Source organism: Brienomyrus brachyistius, chromosome 2, assembly GCF_023856365.1.
Source record: "Brienomyrus brachyistius isolate T26 chromosome 2, BBRACH_0.4, whole genome shotgun sequence".
NCBI classification, from domain to species: Eukaryota; Metazoa; Chordata; class Actinopteri; order Osteoglossiformes; family Mormyridae; genus Brienomyrus; species Brienomyrus brachyistius.
Genome location: NC_064534.1, coordinates 43,804,457 through 43,820,308, shown reverse-complemented (window position 1 = coordinate 43,820,308; position 15,852 = coordinate 43,804,457). Strand labels below are relative to the sequence as shown.

General features: G+C 44.6%; 2 protein-coding genes and 13 non-coding genes across 15 annotated transcripts in view; 2 read left to right on the top strand and 13 right to left on the bottom strand.

Annotated features, from left to right (window-relative positions):
• LOC125715120 (uncharacterized) overlaps positions 1–15,852 on the top strand; it is a 1,180,389-nt gene that overhangs the window by 506,109 nt on the left and 658,428 nt on the right. The gene's annotated exons all lie outside the window — the stretch shown is intronic.
• Positions 1–15,852, top strand: part of LOC125715114 (uncharacterized) — a 935,270-nt gene that overhangs the window by 507,877 nt on the left and 411,541 nt on the right. The window lies entirely within an intron of this gene.
• LOC125736643 (5S ribosomal RNA) lies at positions 926–1,044 on the bottom strand. The gene has a single exon (XR_007395918.1). It is a non-coding gene; the product is annotated as a 5S ribosomal RNA (ribosomal RNA).
• On the bottom strand, positions 2,123–2,241 carry LOC125735716 (5S ribosomal RNA). Its single transcript, XR_007395008.1, has one exon. It is a non-coding gene; the product is annotated as a 5S ribosomal RNA (ribosomal RNA).
• On the bottom strand, positions 3,320–3,438 carry LOC125736148 (5S ribosomal RNA). The gene has a single exon (XR_007395431.1). It is a non-coding gene; the product is annotated as a 5S ribosomal RNA (ribosomal RNA).
• Positions 4,516–4,634, bottom strand: LOC125733679 (5S ribosomal RNA). Its single transcript, XR_007393017.1, has one exon. It is a non-coding gene; the product is annotated as a 5S ribosomal RNA (ribosomal RNA).
• Positions 5,713–5,831, bottom strand: LOC125736147 (5S ribosomal RNA). The gene has a single exon (XR_007395430.1). It is a non-coding gene; the product is annotated as a 5S ribosomal RNA (ribosomal RNA).
• LOC125732536 (5S ribosomal RNA) lies at positions 6,910–7,028 on the bottom strand. The gene has a single exon (XR_007391913.1). It is a non-coding gene; the product is annotated as a 5S ribosomal RNA (ribosomal RNA).
• On the bottom strand, positions 8,107–8,225 carry LOC125737060 (5S ribosomal RNA). Its single transcript, XR_007396326.1, has one exon. It is a non-coding gene; the product is annotated as a 5S ribosomal RNA (ribosomal RNA).
• LOC125734282 (5S ribosomal RNA) lies at positions 9,306–9,424 on the bottom strand. The gene has a single exon (XR_007393601.1). It is a non-coding gene; the product is annotated as a 5S ribosomal RNA (ribosomal RNA).
• On the bottom strand, positions 10,503–10,621 carry LOC125736739 (5S ribosomal RNA). The gene has a single exon (XR_007396010.1). It is a non-coding gene; the product is annotated as a 5S ribosomal RNA (ribosomal RNA).
• On the bottom strand, positions 11,699–11,817 carry LOC125734786 (5S ribosomal RNA). The gene has a single exon (XR_007394089.1). It is a non-coding gene; the product is annotated as a 5S ribosomal RNA (ribosomal RNA).
• On the bottom strand, positions 12,895–13,013 carry LOC125737059 (5S ribosomal RNA). Its single transcript, XR_007396325.1, has one exon. It is a non-coding gene; the product is annotated as a 5S ribosomal RNA (ribosomal RNA).
• On the bottom strand, positions 14,094–14,212 carry LOC125734281 (5S ribosomal RNA). Its single transcript, XR_007393600.1, has one exon. It is a non-coding gene; the product is annotated as a 5S ribosomal RNA (ribosomal RNA).
• LOC125736738 (5S ribosomal RNA) lies at positions 15,291–15,409 on the bottom strand. Its single transcript, XR_007396009.1, has one exon. It is a non-coding gene; the product is annotated as a 5S ribosomal RNA (ribosomal RNA).

Genomic DNA, 15,852 nt, shown 5'->3' with positions numbered 1-15,852 from the left:
ATTCACCAAACTACTCAGCCGGCAGCCTACCACAATTATTCCATTCTTTCCGCATCCGCACACTTCCTTCTTTTTAACTCCTTTTCACTACCGCACAGGTTAATCGCCGCACGTCCCCCGCCGGCAAACATTACTCCTTTGCCTACCGCATGTAGGCTTCTCTTAATGACCTTCTGCTATCAACTCCGCTAACAGCCACAAAATCTCTGCCGCAGGAAGCCCACTGGTAGCTGCTGAATCACATGCTTCCCCAAAACGTCGCGCTGTCAGAACACTGGGAGCTACACACACCAACAAGTCCATACTGCAGGCTGCAGCCAGAACAATTTTCTACATTCAAACATCGACGGCCTCTTCTCTCTAAAAATTCACCAGACCGCTTCTACCACCAGCAAAGAAGTTTCCATCCCTAATTCCTCTGTGATTCCCACTAACCTAAACATTAAGCTGGCATTGAAGGGTGTGAATTACCCCGGCCAATCTGTTCTTTTAAATACAGCTTTTAGCAAGTTTTGAAAGGAGAAGAGCAGAACTTGCTATGCCAATAATATCGAGTCTTCTGTGGCGAAGTGGTTTTTGCATAGAAAACAAAGCGGTCAGTTGAAGAGGAATAATATCAGTACTTTGTTTAAAACTGTGTGTAAAAAGCTGTCTCTTTATCATTAACAATAAGTTGTAAAACGTGAATGGGGAGTGACAGTCTTCAAGTTTGTGAGAAGATCGCACCCTGGTGGAATAAAGGCACGAACAGCTTACAGCACCTAGAATTACCAGGAAGTATTTAGAGTAAAACGGTGTGTAAAAGCTGCCTTTATGAATGAGAGAAAAAAAATATATATATATAAAATAGTAAAATGGAAGGGGAGTGATAGATTTAAATTAATCGTGAAGTGGAGCGCCCCCTGTATAAAGTAAAAGTGAGAAAAGCTTACAGCACCTGGTATTCCCAGGAGGTCTCCCATCCAAGTACTGACCAGACCCTACCCTGCTTGGCTTCCGAGATCGGTTGAGATCGGGCGTGTTCAGGGTGGTATGGCCATAAGGAAAAGATGCTACCAAAAACAGCCCTTTTGCATTACACGCCTCTATACATGCCAGTTGGTCCCACTGGATCCTACTAATGTTCTTTTTTTTTTTTTTTTTCTGACTCACACTGCAGCCCCACCATCCAATCGGCAGCGCCATACCCACACCAAACATTCACCAAACTACTCAGCCGGTAGCCTACCACAATTACTCCATTCTTTCCGCATCCGCACACTTCCTTCTTTTTAAGTCCTTTTCACTACCGCACAGGTTAATCGCCGCACGTCCCCCGCCGGCAAACATTACTCCTTTGCCTACCGCATGCAGGCTTCTCTTAACGACCCTCTGTTATCAACTCCGCTAACAGCCACAAAATCTCCGCCGCACGAAGCCCACTGGTAGCTGCTGAATCACATGCTTCCCCAAAACGTCGCGCTGTCAGAACACTGGGAGCTACACACACCAACAAGTCCATACTGCAGGCTGCAGCCAGAACAATTTTCTACATTCAAACATTGACGGCCTCTTCTCTCTAAAAATTCACCAGACCGCTTCTACCACCAGCAAAGAAGTTTCCATCCCTAATTCCTCTGTGATTCCCACTAACCTAAACATTAAGCTGGCATTGAAGGGTGTGAATTACCCCGGCCAATCTGTTCTTTTAAATACAGCTTTTAGCAAGTTTTGAAAGGAGAAGAGCAGAACTTGCTATGCCAATAATATCGAGTCTTCTGTGGCGAAGTGGTTTTTGCATAGAAAACAAAGCGGTCAGTTGAAGAGGAATAATATCAGTACTTTGTTTAAAACTGTGTGTAAAAAGCTGTCTCTTTATCATTAACAATAAGTTGTAAAACGTGAATGGGGAGTGACAGTCTTCAAGTTTTTGAGAAGATCACGCCCTGGTGGAATAAAGGCACGAACAGCTTACAGCACCTAGAATTACCAGGAAGTATTTAGAGTAAAACGGTGTGTAAAAGCTGCCTTTATGAATGAGAGAAAAATATATATATATATAAAATAGTAAAATGGAAGGGGAGTGATAGATTTAAATTAATCGTGAAGTGGAGCGCCCCCTGTATAAAGTAAAAGTGAGAAAAGCTTACAGCACCTGGTATTCCCAGGTGGTCTCCCATCCAAGTACTAACCAGAACCTACGCTGCTTAGCTTCCGAGATCAGACGAGATCGGGCGTGTTCAGGGTGGTATGGCCGTAAGCGAAAGATGCTACCAAAAACAGCCCTTTTGCATTACACGCGTCTATACATGCCAGTTAGTCCCATTGGATCCTACTCCTGGTTTTTTTTTTTTTTTTATCTGACTCACACTGCAGCACCACCATCCAATCGGCAGCGCCGGACCCACACCAAACATTCACCAAACTACTCAGCCGGCAGCCTACCACAATTATTCCATTCTTTCCGCATCCGCACACTTCCTTCTTTTTAACTCCTTTTCACTACCGCACAGGTTAATCGCCGCACGTCCCCCGCCGGCAAACATTACTCCTTTGCCTACCGCATGTAGGCTTCTCTTAATGACCTTCTGCTATCAACTCCGCTAACAGCCACAAAATCTCTGCCGCAGGAAGCCCACTGGTAGCTGCTGAATCACATGCTTCCCCAAAACGTCGCGCTGTCAGAACACTGGGAGCTACACACACCAACAAGTCCATACTGCAGGCTGCAGCCAGAACAATTTTCTACATTCAAACATCGATGGCCTCTTCTCTCTAAAAATTCTCCAGACCGCTTCTACCACCAGCAAAGAAGTTTCCATCCCTAATTCCTCTGTGATTCCCACTAACCTAAACATTAAGCTGGCATTGAAGGGTGTGAATTACCCCGGCCAATCTGTTCTTTTAAATACAGCTTTTAGCAAGTTTTGAAAGGAGAAGAGCAGAACTTGCTATGCCAATAATATCGAGTCTTCTGTGGCGAAGTGGTTTTTGCATAGAAAACAAAGCGGTCAGTTGAAGAGGAATAATATCAGTACTTTGTTTAAAACTGTGTGTAAAAAGCTGTCTCTTTATCATTAACAATAAGTTGTAAAACGTGAATGGGGAGTGACAGTCTTCAAGTTTGTGAGAAGATCGCACCCTGGTGGAATAAAGGCACGAACAGCTTACAGCACCTAGAATTACCAGGAAGTATTTAGAGTAAAACGGTGTGTAAAAGCTGCCTTTATGAATGAGAGAAAAAAAATATATATATATAAAATAGTAAAATGGAAGGGGAGTGATAGATTTAAATTAATCGTGAAGTGGAGCGCCCCCTGTATAAAGTAAAAGTGAGAAAAGCTTACAGCACCTGGTATTCCCAGGAGGTCTCCCATCCAAGTACTGACCAGACCCTACCCTGCTTGGCTTCCGAGATCGGTTGAGATCGGGCGTGTTCAGGGTGGTATGGCCGTAAGGAAAAGATGCTACCAAAAACAGCCCTTTTGCATTACACGCCTCTATACATGCCAGTTGGTCCCATTGGATCCTACTAATGTTCTTTTTTTTTTTTTTTTCTGACTCACACTGCAGCCCCACCATCCAATCGGCAGCGCCGTACCCACACCAAACATTCACCAAACTACTCAGCCGGTAGCCTACCACAATTACTCCATTCTTTCCGCATCCGCACACTTCCTTCTTTTTAAGTCCTTTTCACTACCGCACAGGTTAATCGCCGCACGTCCCCCGCCGGCAAACATTACTCCTTTGCCTACCGCATGCAGGCTTCTCTTAACGACCCTCTGTTATCAACTCCGCTAACAGCCACAAAATCTCCGCCGCACGAAGCCCACTGGTAGCTGCTGAATCACATGCTTCCCCAAAACGTCGCGCTGTCAGAACACTGGGAGCTACACACACCAACAAGTCCATACTGCAGGCTGCAGCCAGAACAATTTTCTACATTCAAACATCGACGGCCTCTTCTCTCTAAAAATTCACCAGACCGCTTCTACCACCAGCAAAGAAGTTTCCATCCCTAATTCCTCTGTGATTCCCACTAACCTAAACATTAAGCTGGCATTGAAGGGTGTGAATTACCCCGGCCAATCTGTTCTTTTAAATACAGCTTTTAGCAAGTTTTGAAAGGAGAAGAGCAGAACTTGCTATGCCAATAATATCGAGTCTTCTGTGGCGAAGTGGTTTTTGCATAGAAAACAAAGCGGTCAGTTGAAGAGGAATAATATCAGTACTTTGTTTAAAACTGTGTGTAAAAAGCTGTCTCTTTATCATTAACAATAAGTTGTAAAACGTGAATGGGGAGTGACAGTCTTCAAGTTTTTGAGAAGATCACGCCCTGGTGGAATAAAGGCACGAACAGCTTACAGCACCTAGAATTACCAGGAAGTATTTAGAGTAAAACGGTGTGTAAAAGCTGCCTTTATGAATGAGAGAAAAATATATATATATATAAAATAGTAAAATGGAAGGGGAGTGATAGATTTAAATTAATCGTGAAGTGGAGCGCCCCCTGTATAAAGTAAAAGTGAGAAAAGCTTACAGCACCTGGTATTCCCAGGTGGTCTCCCATCCAAGTACTAACCAGAACCTACCCTGCTTAGCTTCCGAGATCAGACGAGATCGGGCGTGTTCAGGGTGGTATGGCCGTAAGCGAAAGATGCTACCAAAAACAGCCCTTTTGCATTACACGCGTCTATACATGCCAGTTAGTCCCATTGGATCCTACTCCTGGTTTTTTTTTTTTTTTTATCTGACTCACACTGCAGCACCACCATCCAATCGGCAGCGCCGGACCCACACCAAACATTCACCAAACTACTCAGCCGGCAGCCTACCACAATTATTCCATTCTTTCCGCATCCGCACACTTCCTTCTTTTTAACTCCTTTTCACTACCGCACAGGTTAATCGCCGCACGTCCCCCGCCGGCAAACATTACTCCTTTGCCTACCGCATGTAGGCTTCTCTTAATGACCTTCTGCTATCAACTCCGCTAACAGCCACAAAATCTCTGCCGCAGGAAGCCCACTGGTAGCTGCTGAATCACATGCTTCCCCAAAACGTCGCGCTGTCAGAACACTGGGAGCTACACACACCAACAAGTCCATACTGCAGGCTGCAGCCAGAACAATTTTCTACATTCAAACATCGATGGCCTCTTCTCTCTAAAAATTCTCCAGACCGCTTCTACCACCAGCAAAGAAGTTTCCATCCCTAATTCCTCTGTGATTCCCACTAACCTAAACATTAAGCTGGCATTGAAGGGTGTGAATTACCCCGGCCAATCTGTTCTTTTAAATACAGCTTTTAGCAAGTTTTGAAAGGAGAAGAGCAGAACTTGCTATGCCAATAATATCGAGTCTTCTGTGGCGAAGTGGTTTTTGCATAGAAAACAAAGCGGTCAGTTGAAGAGGAATAATATCAGTACTTTGTTTAAAACTGTGTGTAAAAAGCTGTCTCTTTATCATTAACAATGAGTTGTAAAACGTGAATGGGGAGTGACAGTCTTCAAGTTTGTGAGAAGATCGCACCCTGGTGGAATAAAGGCACGAACAGCTTACAGCACCTAGAATTACCAGGAAGTATTTAGAGTAAAACGGTGTGTAAAAGCTGCCTTTATGAATGAGAGAAAAAAAATATATATATATAAAATAGTAAAATGGAAGGGGAGTGATAGATTTAAATTAATCGTGAAGTGGAGCGCCCCCTGTATAAAGTAAAAGTGAGAAAAGCTTACAGCACCTGGTATTCCCAGGAGGTCTCCCATCCAAGTACTGACCAGACCCTACCCTGCTTGGCTTCCGAGATCGGTTGAGATCGGGCGTGTTCAGGGTGGTATGGCCGTAAGGAAAAGATGCTACCAAAAACAGCCCTTTTGCATTACACGCCTCTATACATGCCAGTTGGTCCCATTGGATCCTACTAATGTTCTTTTTTTTTTTTTTTTCTGACTCACACTGCAGCCCCACCATCCAATCGGCAGCGCCGTACCCACACCAAACATTCACCAAACTACTCAGCCGGCAGCCTACCACAATTACTCCATTCTTTCCGCATCCGCACACTTCCTTCTTTTTAAGTCCTTTTCACTACCGCACAGGTTAATCGCCGCACGTCCCCCGCCGGCAAACATTACTCCTTTGCCTACCGCATGCAGGCTTCTCTTAACGACCCTCTGTTATCAACTCCGCTAACAGCCACAAAATCTCCGCCGCACGAAGCCCACTGGTAGCTGCTGAATCACATGCTTCCCCAAAACGTCGCGCTGTCAGAACACTGGGAGCTACACACACCAACAAGTCCATACTGCAGGCTGCAGCCAGAACAATTTTCTACATTCAAACATCGACGGCCTCTTCTCTCTAAAAATTCACCAGACCGCTTCTACCACCAGCAAAGAAGTTTCCATCCCTAATTCCTCTGTGATTCCCACTAACCTAAACATTAAGCTGGCATTGAAGGGTGTGAATTACCCCGGCCAATCTGTTCTTTTAAATACAGCTTTTAGCAAGTTTTGAAAGGAGAAGAGCAGAACTTGCTATGCCAATAATATCGAGTCTTCTGTGGCGAAGTGGTTTTTGCATAGAAAACAAAGCGGTCAGTTGAAGAGGAATAATATCAGTACTTTGTTTAAAACTGTGTGTAAAAAGCTGTCTCTTTATCATTAACAATAAGTTGTAAAACGTGAATGGGGAGTGACAGTCTTCAAGTTTGTGAGAAGATCGCGCCCTGGTGGAATAAAGGCACGAACAGCTTACAGCACCTAGAATTACCAGGCAGTATTTAGAGTAAAACGGTGTGTAAAAGCTGCCTTTATGAAAGAGAGAAAATAGAAATATATATATAAAATAGTAAAATGGAAGGGGAGTGATAGATTTAAATTAATCGTGAAGTGGAGCGCCCCCTGTATAAAGTAAAAGTGAGAAAAGCTTACAGCACCTGGTATTCCCAGGTGGTCTCCCATCCAAGTACTAACCAGACCCTACCCTGCTTAGCTTCCGAGATCAGACGAGATCGGGCGTGTTCAGGGTGGTATGGCCATAAGCGAGAGATGCTACCAAAAACAGCCCTTTTGCATTACACGCCTCTATACATGCCAGGTGGTCCCATTGGATCCTACTCCTGGTTTTTTTTTTTCTTTTTTATCTGACTCACACTGCAGCCCCACCATCCAATCGGCAGCGCCGTACCCACACCAAACATTCACCAAACTACTCAGCCGGCAGCCTACCACAATTATTCCATTCTTTCCGCATCCGCACACTTCCTTCTCTTTAACTCCTTTTCACTACCTCACAGGTTAATCGCCGCATGTCCCCCGCCGGCAAACATTACTCATTTGCCTACCGCATGCAGGCTTCTCTTAACGACCCTCTGTAATCAACTCCGCTAACAGCCACAAAATCTCCGCCGCACGAAGCCCACTGGTAGCTGCTGAATCACATGCTTCCCCAAAACGTCGCGCTGTCAGAACACTGGGAGCTACACACACCAACAAGTCCATACTGCAGGCTGCAGCCAGAACAATTTTCTACATTCAAACATCGACAGCCTCTTCTCTCTAAAAATTCACCAGACCGCTTCTACCACCAGCAAAGAAGTTTCCATCCCTAATTCCTCTGTGATTCCCACTAACCTAAACATTAAGCTGGCATTGAAGGGTGTGAATTACCCCGGCCAATCTGTTCTTTTAAATACAGCTTTTAGCAAGTTTTGAAAGGAGAAGAGCAGAACTTGCTATGCCAATAATATCGAGTCTTCTGTGGCGAAGTGGTTTTTGCATAGAAAACAAAGCGGTCAGTTGAAGAGGAATAATATCAGTACTTTGTTTAAAACTGTGTGTAAAAAGCTGTCTCTTTATCATTAACAATAAGTTGTAAAACGTGAATGGGGAGTGACAGTCTTCAAGTTTGTGAGAAGATCGCGCCCTGGTGGAATAAAGGCACGAACAGCTTACAGCACCTAGAATTACCAGGAAGTATTTAGAGTAAAACGGTGTGTAAAAGCTGCCTTTATGAAAGAGAGAAAATAGAAATATATATAAAATAGTAAAATGGAAGGGGAGTGATAGATTTAAATTAATCGTGAAGTGGAGCGCCCCCTGTATAAAGTAAAAGTGAGAAAAGCTTACAGCACCTGGTATTCCCAGGTGGTCTCGCATCCAAGTACTGACCAGACCCTACCCTGCTTGGCTTCCAAGATCGGATGAGATCGGGCGTGTTCAGGGTGGTATGGCCGTAAGCGAGAGACATCACCAAAAACAGCCCTTTTGCATTATACGCGTCTATACATGCCAGTTAGTCCCATTGGATCCTACTCCTGGTTTTTTTTTTTTTTTTTAATCTGACTCACACTGCAGCACCACCATCCAATCGGCAGCGCCGGACCCACACCAAACATTCACCAAACTACTCAGCCGGCAGCCTACCACAATTATTCCATTCTTTCCGCATCCACACACTTCCTTCTTTTTAACTCCTTTTCACTACCGCACAGGTTAATCGCCGCACGTCCCCCGCCAGCAAACATTACTCCTTTGCCTACTGCATGCAGGCTTCTCTTAACGACCCTCTGTTATCAACTCCGCTAACAGCCACAAAATCTCCGCCGCACGAAGCCCACTGGTAGCTGCTGAATCACATGCTTCCCCAAAACGTCGCGCTGTCAGAACACTGGGAGCTACACACACCAACAAGTCCATACTGCAGGCTGCAGCCAGAACAATTTTCTACATTCAAACATCGATGGCCTCTTCTCTCTAAAAATTCTCCAGACCGCTTCTACCACCAGCAAAGAAGTTTCCATCCCTAATTCCTCTGTGATTCCCACTAACCTAAACATTAAGCTGGCATTGAAGGGTGTGAATTACCCCGGCCAATCTGTTCTTTTAAATACAGCTTTTAGCAAGTTTTGAAAGGAGAAGAGCAGAACTTGCTATGCCAATAATATCGAGTCTTCTGTGGCGAAGTGGTTTTTGCATAGAAAACAAAGCGGTCAGTTGAAGAGGAATAATATCAGTACTTTGTTTAAAACTGTGTGTAAAAAGCTGTCTCTTTATCATTAACAATAAGTTGTAAAACGTGAATGGGGAGTGACAGTCTTCAAGTTTGTGAGAAGATCGCGCCCTGGTGGAATAAAGGCACGAACAGCTTACAGCACCTAGAATTACCAGGAAGTATTTAGAGTAAAACGGTGTGTAAAAGCTGCCTTTATGAAAGAGAGAAAATAAAAATATATATATAAAATAGTAAAATGGAAGGGGAGTGATAGATTTAAATTAATCGTGAAGTGGAGCGCCCCCTGTATAAAGTAAAAGTGAGAAAAGCTTACAGCACCTGGTATTCCCAGGAGGTCTCCCATCCAAGTACTAACCAGACCCTACCCTGCTTGGCTTCCAAGATCAGACGAGATCGGGCGTGTTCAGGGTGGTATGGCCGTAAGCAAGAGATGCTACCAAAAACAGCCCTTTTGCATTACACGCCTCTATACATGCCAGTTGGTCCCATTGGATCCTACTAATGTTCTTTTTTTTTTTTTTATCTGACTCACACTGCAGCCCCACCATCCAATCGGCAGCGCCGGACCCACACCAAACATTCACCAAACTACTCAGCCGGCAGCCTACCACAATTATTCCATTCTTTCCGCATCCGCACACTTCCTTCTTTTTAACTCCTTTTCACTACCGCACAGGTTAATCGCCGCACGTCACCCGCCGGCAAACATTACTCCTTTGCCTACTGCATGCAGGCTTCTCTTAACGACCCTCTGTTATCAACTCCGCTAACAGCCACAAAATCTCCGCCGCACGAAGCCCACTGGTAGCTGCTGAATCACATGCTTCCCCAAAACGTCGCGCTGTCAGAACACTGGGAGCTACACACACCAACAAGTCCATACTGCAGGCTGCAGCCAGAACAATTTTCTACATTCAAACATCGACGGCCTCTTCTCTCTAAAAATTCTCCACAACGCTTCTACCACCAGCAAAGAAGTTTCCATCCCTAATTCCTCTGTGATTCCCACTAACCTAAACATTAAGCTGGCATTGAAGGGTGTGAATTACCCCGGCCAATCTGTTCTTTTAAATACAGCTTTTAGCAAGTTTTGAAAGGAGAAGAGCAGAACTTGCTATGCCAATAATATCGAGTCTTCTGTGGCGAAGTGGTTTTTGCATAGAAAACAAAGCGGTCAGTTGAAGAGGAATAATATCAGTACTTTGTTTAAAACTGTGTGTAAAAAGCTGTCTCTTTATCATTAACAATAAGTTGTAAAACGTGAATGGGGAGTGACAGTCTTCAAGTTTGTGAGAAGATCGCGCCCTGGTGGAATAAAGGCACGAACAGCTTACAGCACCTAGAATTACCAGGAAGTATTTAGAGTAAAACGGTGTGTAAAAGCTGCCTTTATGAAAGAGAGAAAATAAAAATATATATATAAAATAGTAAAATGGAAGGGGAGTGATAGATTTAAATTAATCGTGAAGTGGAGCGCCCCCTGTATAAAGTAAAAGTGAGAAAAGCTTACAGCACCTGGTATTCCCAGGTGGTCTCTCATCCAAGTACTAACCAGACCCTACCCTGCTTAGCTACTGAGATCAGACGAGATCGGGCGTGTTCAGGGTGGTATGGCCGTAAGCAAGAGATGCTACCAAAAACAGCCCTTTTGCATTACACGCCTCTATACATGCCAGTTGGTCCCATTGGATCCTACTAATGTTCTTTTTTTTTTTTTATCTGACTCACACTGCAGCCCCACCATCCAATCGGCAGCGCCGGACCCACACCAAACATTCACCAAACTACTCAGCCGGCAGCCTACCACAATTATTCCATTCTTTCCGCATCCGCACACTTCCTTCTTTTTAACTCCTTTTCACTACCGCACAGGTTAATCGCCGCACGTCACCCGCCGGCAAACATTACTCCTTTGCCTACTGCATGCAGGCTTCTCTTAACGACCCTCTGTTATCAACTCCGCTAACAGCCACAAAATCTCCGCCGCACGAAGCCCACTGGTAGCTGCTGAATCACATGCTTCCCCAAAACGTCGCGCTGTCAGAACACTGGGAGCTACACACACCAACAAGTCCATACTGCAGGCTGCAGCCAGAACAATTTTCTACATTCAAACATCGACGGCCTCTTCTCTCTAAAAATTCTCCACAACGCTTCTACCACCAGCAAAGAAGTTTCCATCCCTAATTCCTCTGTGATTCCCACTAACCTAAACATTAAGCTGGCATTGAAGGGTGTGAATTACCCCGGCCAATCTGTTCTTTTAAATACAGCTTTTAGCAAGTTTTGAAAGGAGAAGAGCAGAACTTGCTATGCCAATAATATCGAGTCTTCTGTGGCGAAGTGGTTTTTGCATAGAAAACAAAGCGGTCAGTTGAAGAGGAATAATATCAGTACTTTGTTTAAAACTGTGTGTAAAAAGCTGTCTCTTTATCATTAACAATAAGTTGTAAAACGTGAATGGGGAGTGACAGTCTTCAAGTTTGTGAGAAGATCGCGCCCTGGTGGAATAAAGGCACGAACAGCTTACAGCACCTAGAATTACCAGGAAGTATTTAGAGTAAAACGGTGTGTAAAAGCTGCCTTTATGAAAGAGAGAAAATAAAAATATATATATAAAATAGTAAAATGGAAGGGGAGTGATAGATTTAAATTAATCGTGAAGTGGAGCGCCCCCTGTATAAAGTAAAAGTGAGAAAAGCTTACAGCACCTGGTATTCCCAGGTGGTCTCCCATCCAAGTACTAACCAGACCCTACCCTGCTTAGCTACTGAGATCAGACGAGATCGGGCGTGTTCAGGGTGGTATGGCCGTAAGCAAGAGATGCTACCAAAAACAGCCCTTTTGCATTACACGCCTCTATACATGCCAGTTGGTCCCATTGGATCCTACTCCTGGTTTTTTTTTTTTTTTTTATCTGACTCACACTGCAGCCCCACCATCCAATCGGCAGCGCCGTACCCACACCAAACATTCACCAAACTACTCAGCCGGCAGCCTACCACAATTATTCCATTCTTTCCGCATCCGCACACTTCCTTCTCTTTAACTCCTTTTCACTACCTCACAGGTTAATCGCCGCATGTCCCCCGCCGGCAAACATTACTCATTTGCCTACCGCATGCAGGCTTCTCTTAACGACCCTCTGTAATCAACTCCGCTAACAGCCACAAAATCTCCGCCGCACGAAGCCCACTGGTAGCTGCTGAATCACATGCTTCCCCAAAACGTCGCGCTGTCAGAACACTGGGAGCTACACACACCAACAAGTCCATACTGCAGGCTGCAGCCAGAACAATTTTCTACATTCAAACATCGACAGCCTCTTCTCTCTAAAAATTCACCAGACCGCTTCTACCACCAGCAAAGAAGTTTCCATCCCTAATTCCTCTGTGATTCCCACTAACCTAAACATTAAGCTGGCATTGAAGGGTGTGAATTACCCCGGCCAATCTGTTCTTTTAAATACAGCTTTTAGCAAGTTTTGAAAGGAGAAGAGCAGAACTTGCTATGCCAATAATATCGAGTCTTCTGTGGCGAAGTGGTTTTTGCATAGAAAACAAAGCGGTCAGTTGAAGAGGAATAATATCAGTACTTTGTTTAAAACTGTGTGTAAAAAGCTGTCTCTTTATCATTAACAATAAGTTGTAAAACGTGAATGGGGAGTGACAGTCTTCAAGTTTGTGAGAAGATCGCGCCCTGGTGGAATAAAGGCACGAACAGCTTACAGCACCTAGAATTACCAGGAAGTATTTAGAGTAAAACGGTGTGTAAAAGCTGCCTTTATGAAAGAGAGAAAATAGAAATATATATAAAATAGTAAAATGGAAGGGGAGTGATAGATTTAAATTAATCGTGAAGTGGAGCGCCCCCTGTATAAAGTAAAAGTGAGAAAAGCTTACAGCACCTGGTATTCCCAGGTGGTCTCGCATCCAAGTACTGACCAGACCCTACCCTGCTTGGCTTCCAAGATCGGATGAGATCGGGCGTGTTCAGGGTGGTATGGCCGTAAGCGAGAGACATCACCAAAAACAGCCCTTTTGCATTATACGCGTCTATACATGCCAGTTAGTCCCATTGGATCCTACTCCTGGTTTTTTTTTTTTTTTTTAATCTGACTCACACTGCAGCACCACCATCCAATCGGCAGCGCCGGACCCACACCAAACATTCACCAAACTACTCAGCCGGCAGCCTACCACAATTATTCCATTCTTTCCGCATCCACACACTTCCTTCTTTTTAACTCCTTTTCACTACCGCACAGGTTAATCGCCGCACGTCCCCCGCCAGCAAACATTACTCCTTTGCCTACTGCATGCAGGCTTCTCTTAACGACCCTCTGTTATCAACTCCGCTAACAGCCACAAAATCTCCGCCGCACGAAGCCCACTGGTAGCTGCTGAATCACATGCTTCCCCAAAACGTCGCGCTGTCAGAACACTGGGAGCTACACACACCAACAAGTCCATACTGCAGGCTGCAGCCAGAACAATTTTCTACATTCAAACATCGATGGCCTCTTCTCTCTAAAAATTCTCCAGACCGCTTCTACCACCAGCAAAGAAGTTTCCATCCCTAATTCCTCTGTGATTCCCACTAACCTAAACATTAAGCTGGCATTGAAGGGTGTGAATTACCCCGGCCAATCTGTTCTTTTAAATACAGCTTTTAGCAAGTTTTGAAAGGAGAAGAGCAGAACTTGCTATGCCAATAATATCGAGTCTTCTGTGGCGAAGTGGTTTTTGCATAGAAAACAAAGCGGTCAGTTGAAGAGGAATAATATCAGTACTTTGTTTAAAACTGTGTGTAAAAAGCTGTCTCTTTATCATTAACAATAAGTTGTAAAACGTGAATGGGGAGTGACAGTCTTCAAGTTTGTGAGAAGATCGCGCCCTGGTGGAATAAAGGCACGAACAGCTTACAGCACCTAGAATTACCAGGAAGTATTTAGAGTAAAACGGTGTGTAAAAGCTGCCTTTATGAAAGAGAGAAAATAAAAATATATATATAAAATAGTAAAATGGAAGGGGAGTGATAGATTTAAATTAATCGTGAAGTGGAGCGCCCCCTGTATAAAGTAAAAGTGAGAAAAGCTTACAGCACCTGGTATTCCCAGGAGGTCTCCCATCCAAGTACTAACCAGACCCTACCCTGCTTGGCTTCCAAGATCAGACGAGATCGGGCGTGTTCAGGGTGGTATGGCCGTAAGCAAGAGATGCTACCAAAAACAGCCCTTTTGCATTACACGCCTCTATACATGCCAGTTGGTCCCATTGGATCCTACTAATGTTCTTTTTTTTTTTTTTATCTGACTCACACTGCAGCCCCACCATCCAATCGGCAGCGCCGGACCCACACCAAACATTCACCAAACTACTCAGCCGGCAGCCTACCACAATTATTCCATTCTTTCCGCATCCGCACACTTCCTTCTTTTTAACTCCTTTTCACTACCGCACAGGTTAATCGCCGCACGTCACCCGCCGGCAAACATTACTCCTTTGCCTACTGCATGCAGGCTTCTCTTAACGACCCTCTGTTATCAACTCCGCTAACAGCCACAAAATCTCCGCCGCACGAAGCCCACTGGTAGCTGCTGAATCACATGCTTCCCCAAAACGTCGCGCTGTCAGAACACTGGGAGCTACACACACCAACAAGTCCATACTGCAGGCTGCAGCCAGAACAATTTTCTACATTCAAACATCGACGGCCTCTTCTCTCTAAAAATTCTCCACAACGCTTCTACCACCAGCAAAGAAGTTTCCATCCCTAATTCCTCTGTGATTCCCACTAACCTAAACATTAAGCTGGCATTGAAGGGTGTGAATTACCCCGGCCAATCTGTTCTTTTAAATACAGCTTTTAGCAAGTTTTGAAAGGAGAAGAGCAGAACTTGCTATGCCAATAATATCGAGTCTTCTGTGGCGAAGTGGTTTTTGCATAGAAAACAAAGCGGTCAGTTGAAGAGGAATAATATCAGTACTTTGTTTAAAACTGTGTGTAAAAAGCTGTCTCTTTATCATTAACAATAAGTTGTAAAACGTGAATGGGGAGTGACAGTCTTCAAGTTTGTGAGAAGATCGCGCCCTGGTGGAATAAAGGCACGAACAGCTTACAGCACCTAGAATTACCAGGAAGTATTTAGAGTAAAACGGTGTGTAAAAGCTGCCTTTATGAAAGAGAGAAAATAAAAATATATATATAAAATAGTAAAATGGAAGGGGAGTGATAGATTTAAATTAATCGTGAAGTGGAGCGCCCCCTGTATAAAGTAAAAGTGAGAAAAGCTTACAGCACCTGGTATTCCCAGGTGGTCTCTCATCCAAGTACTAACCAGACCCTACCCTGCTTAGCTACTGAGATCAGACGAGATCGGGCGTGTTCAGGGTGGTATGGCCGTAAGCAAGAGATGCTACCAAAAACAGCCCTTTTGCATTACACGCCTCTATACATGCCAGTTGGTCCCATTGGATCCTACTAATGTTCTTTTTTTTTTTTTATCTGACTCACACTGCAGCCCCACCATCCAATCGGCAGCGCCGGACCCACACCAAACATTCACCAAACTACTCAGCCGGCAGCCTACCACAATTATTCCATTCTTTCCGCATCCGCACACTTCCTTCTTTTTAACTCCTTTTCACTACCGCACAGGTTAATCGCCGCACGTCACCCGCCGGCAAACATTACTCCTTTGCCTACTGCATGCAGGCTTCTCTTAACGACCCTCTGTTATCAACTCCGCTAACAGCCACAAAATCTCCGCCGCACGAAGCCCACTGGTAGCTGCTGAATCACATGCTTCCCCAAAACGTCGCGCTGTCAGAACACTGGGAGCTACACACAC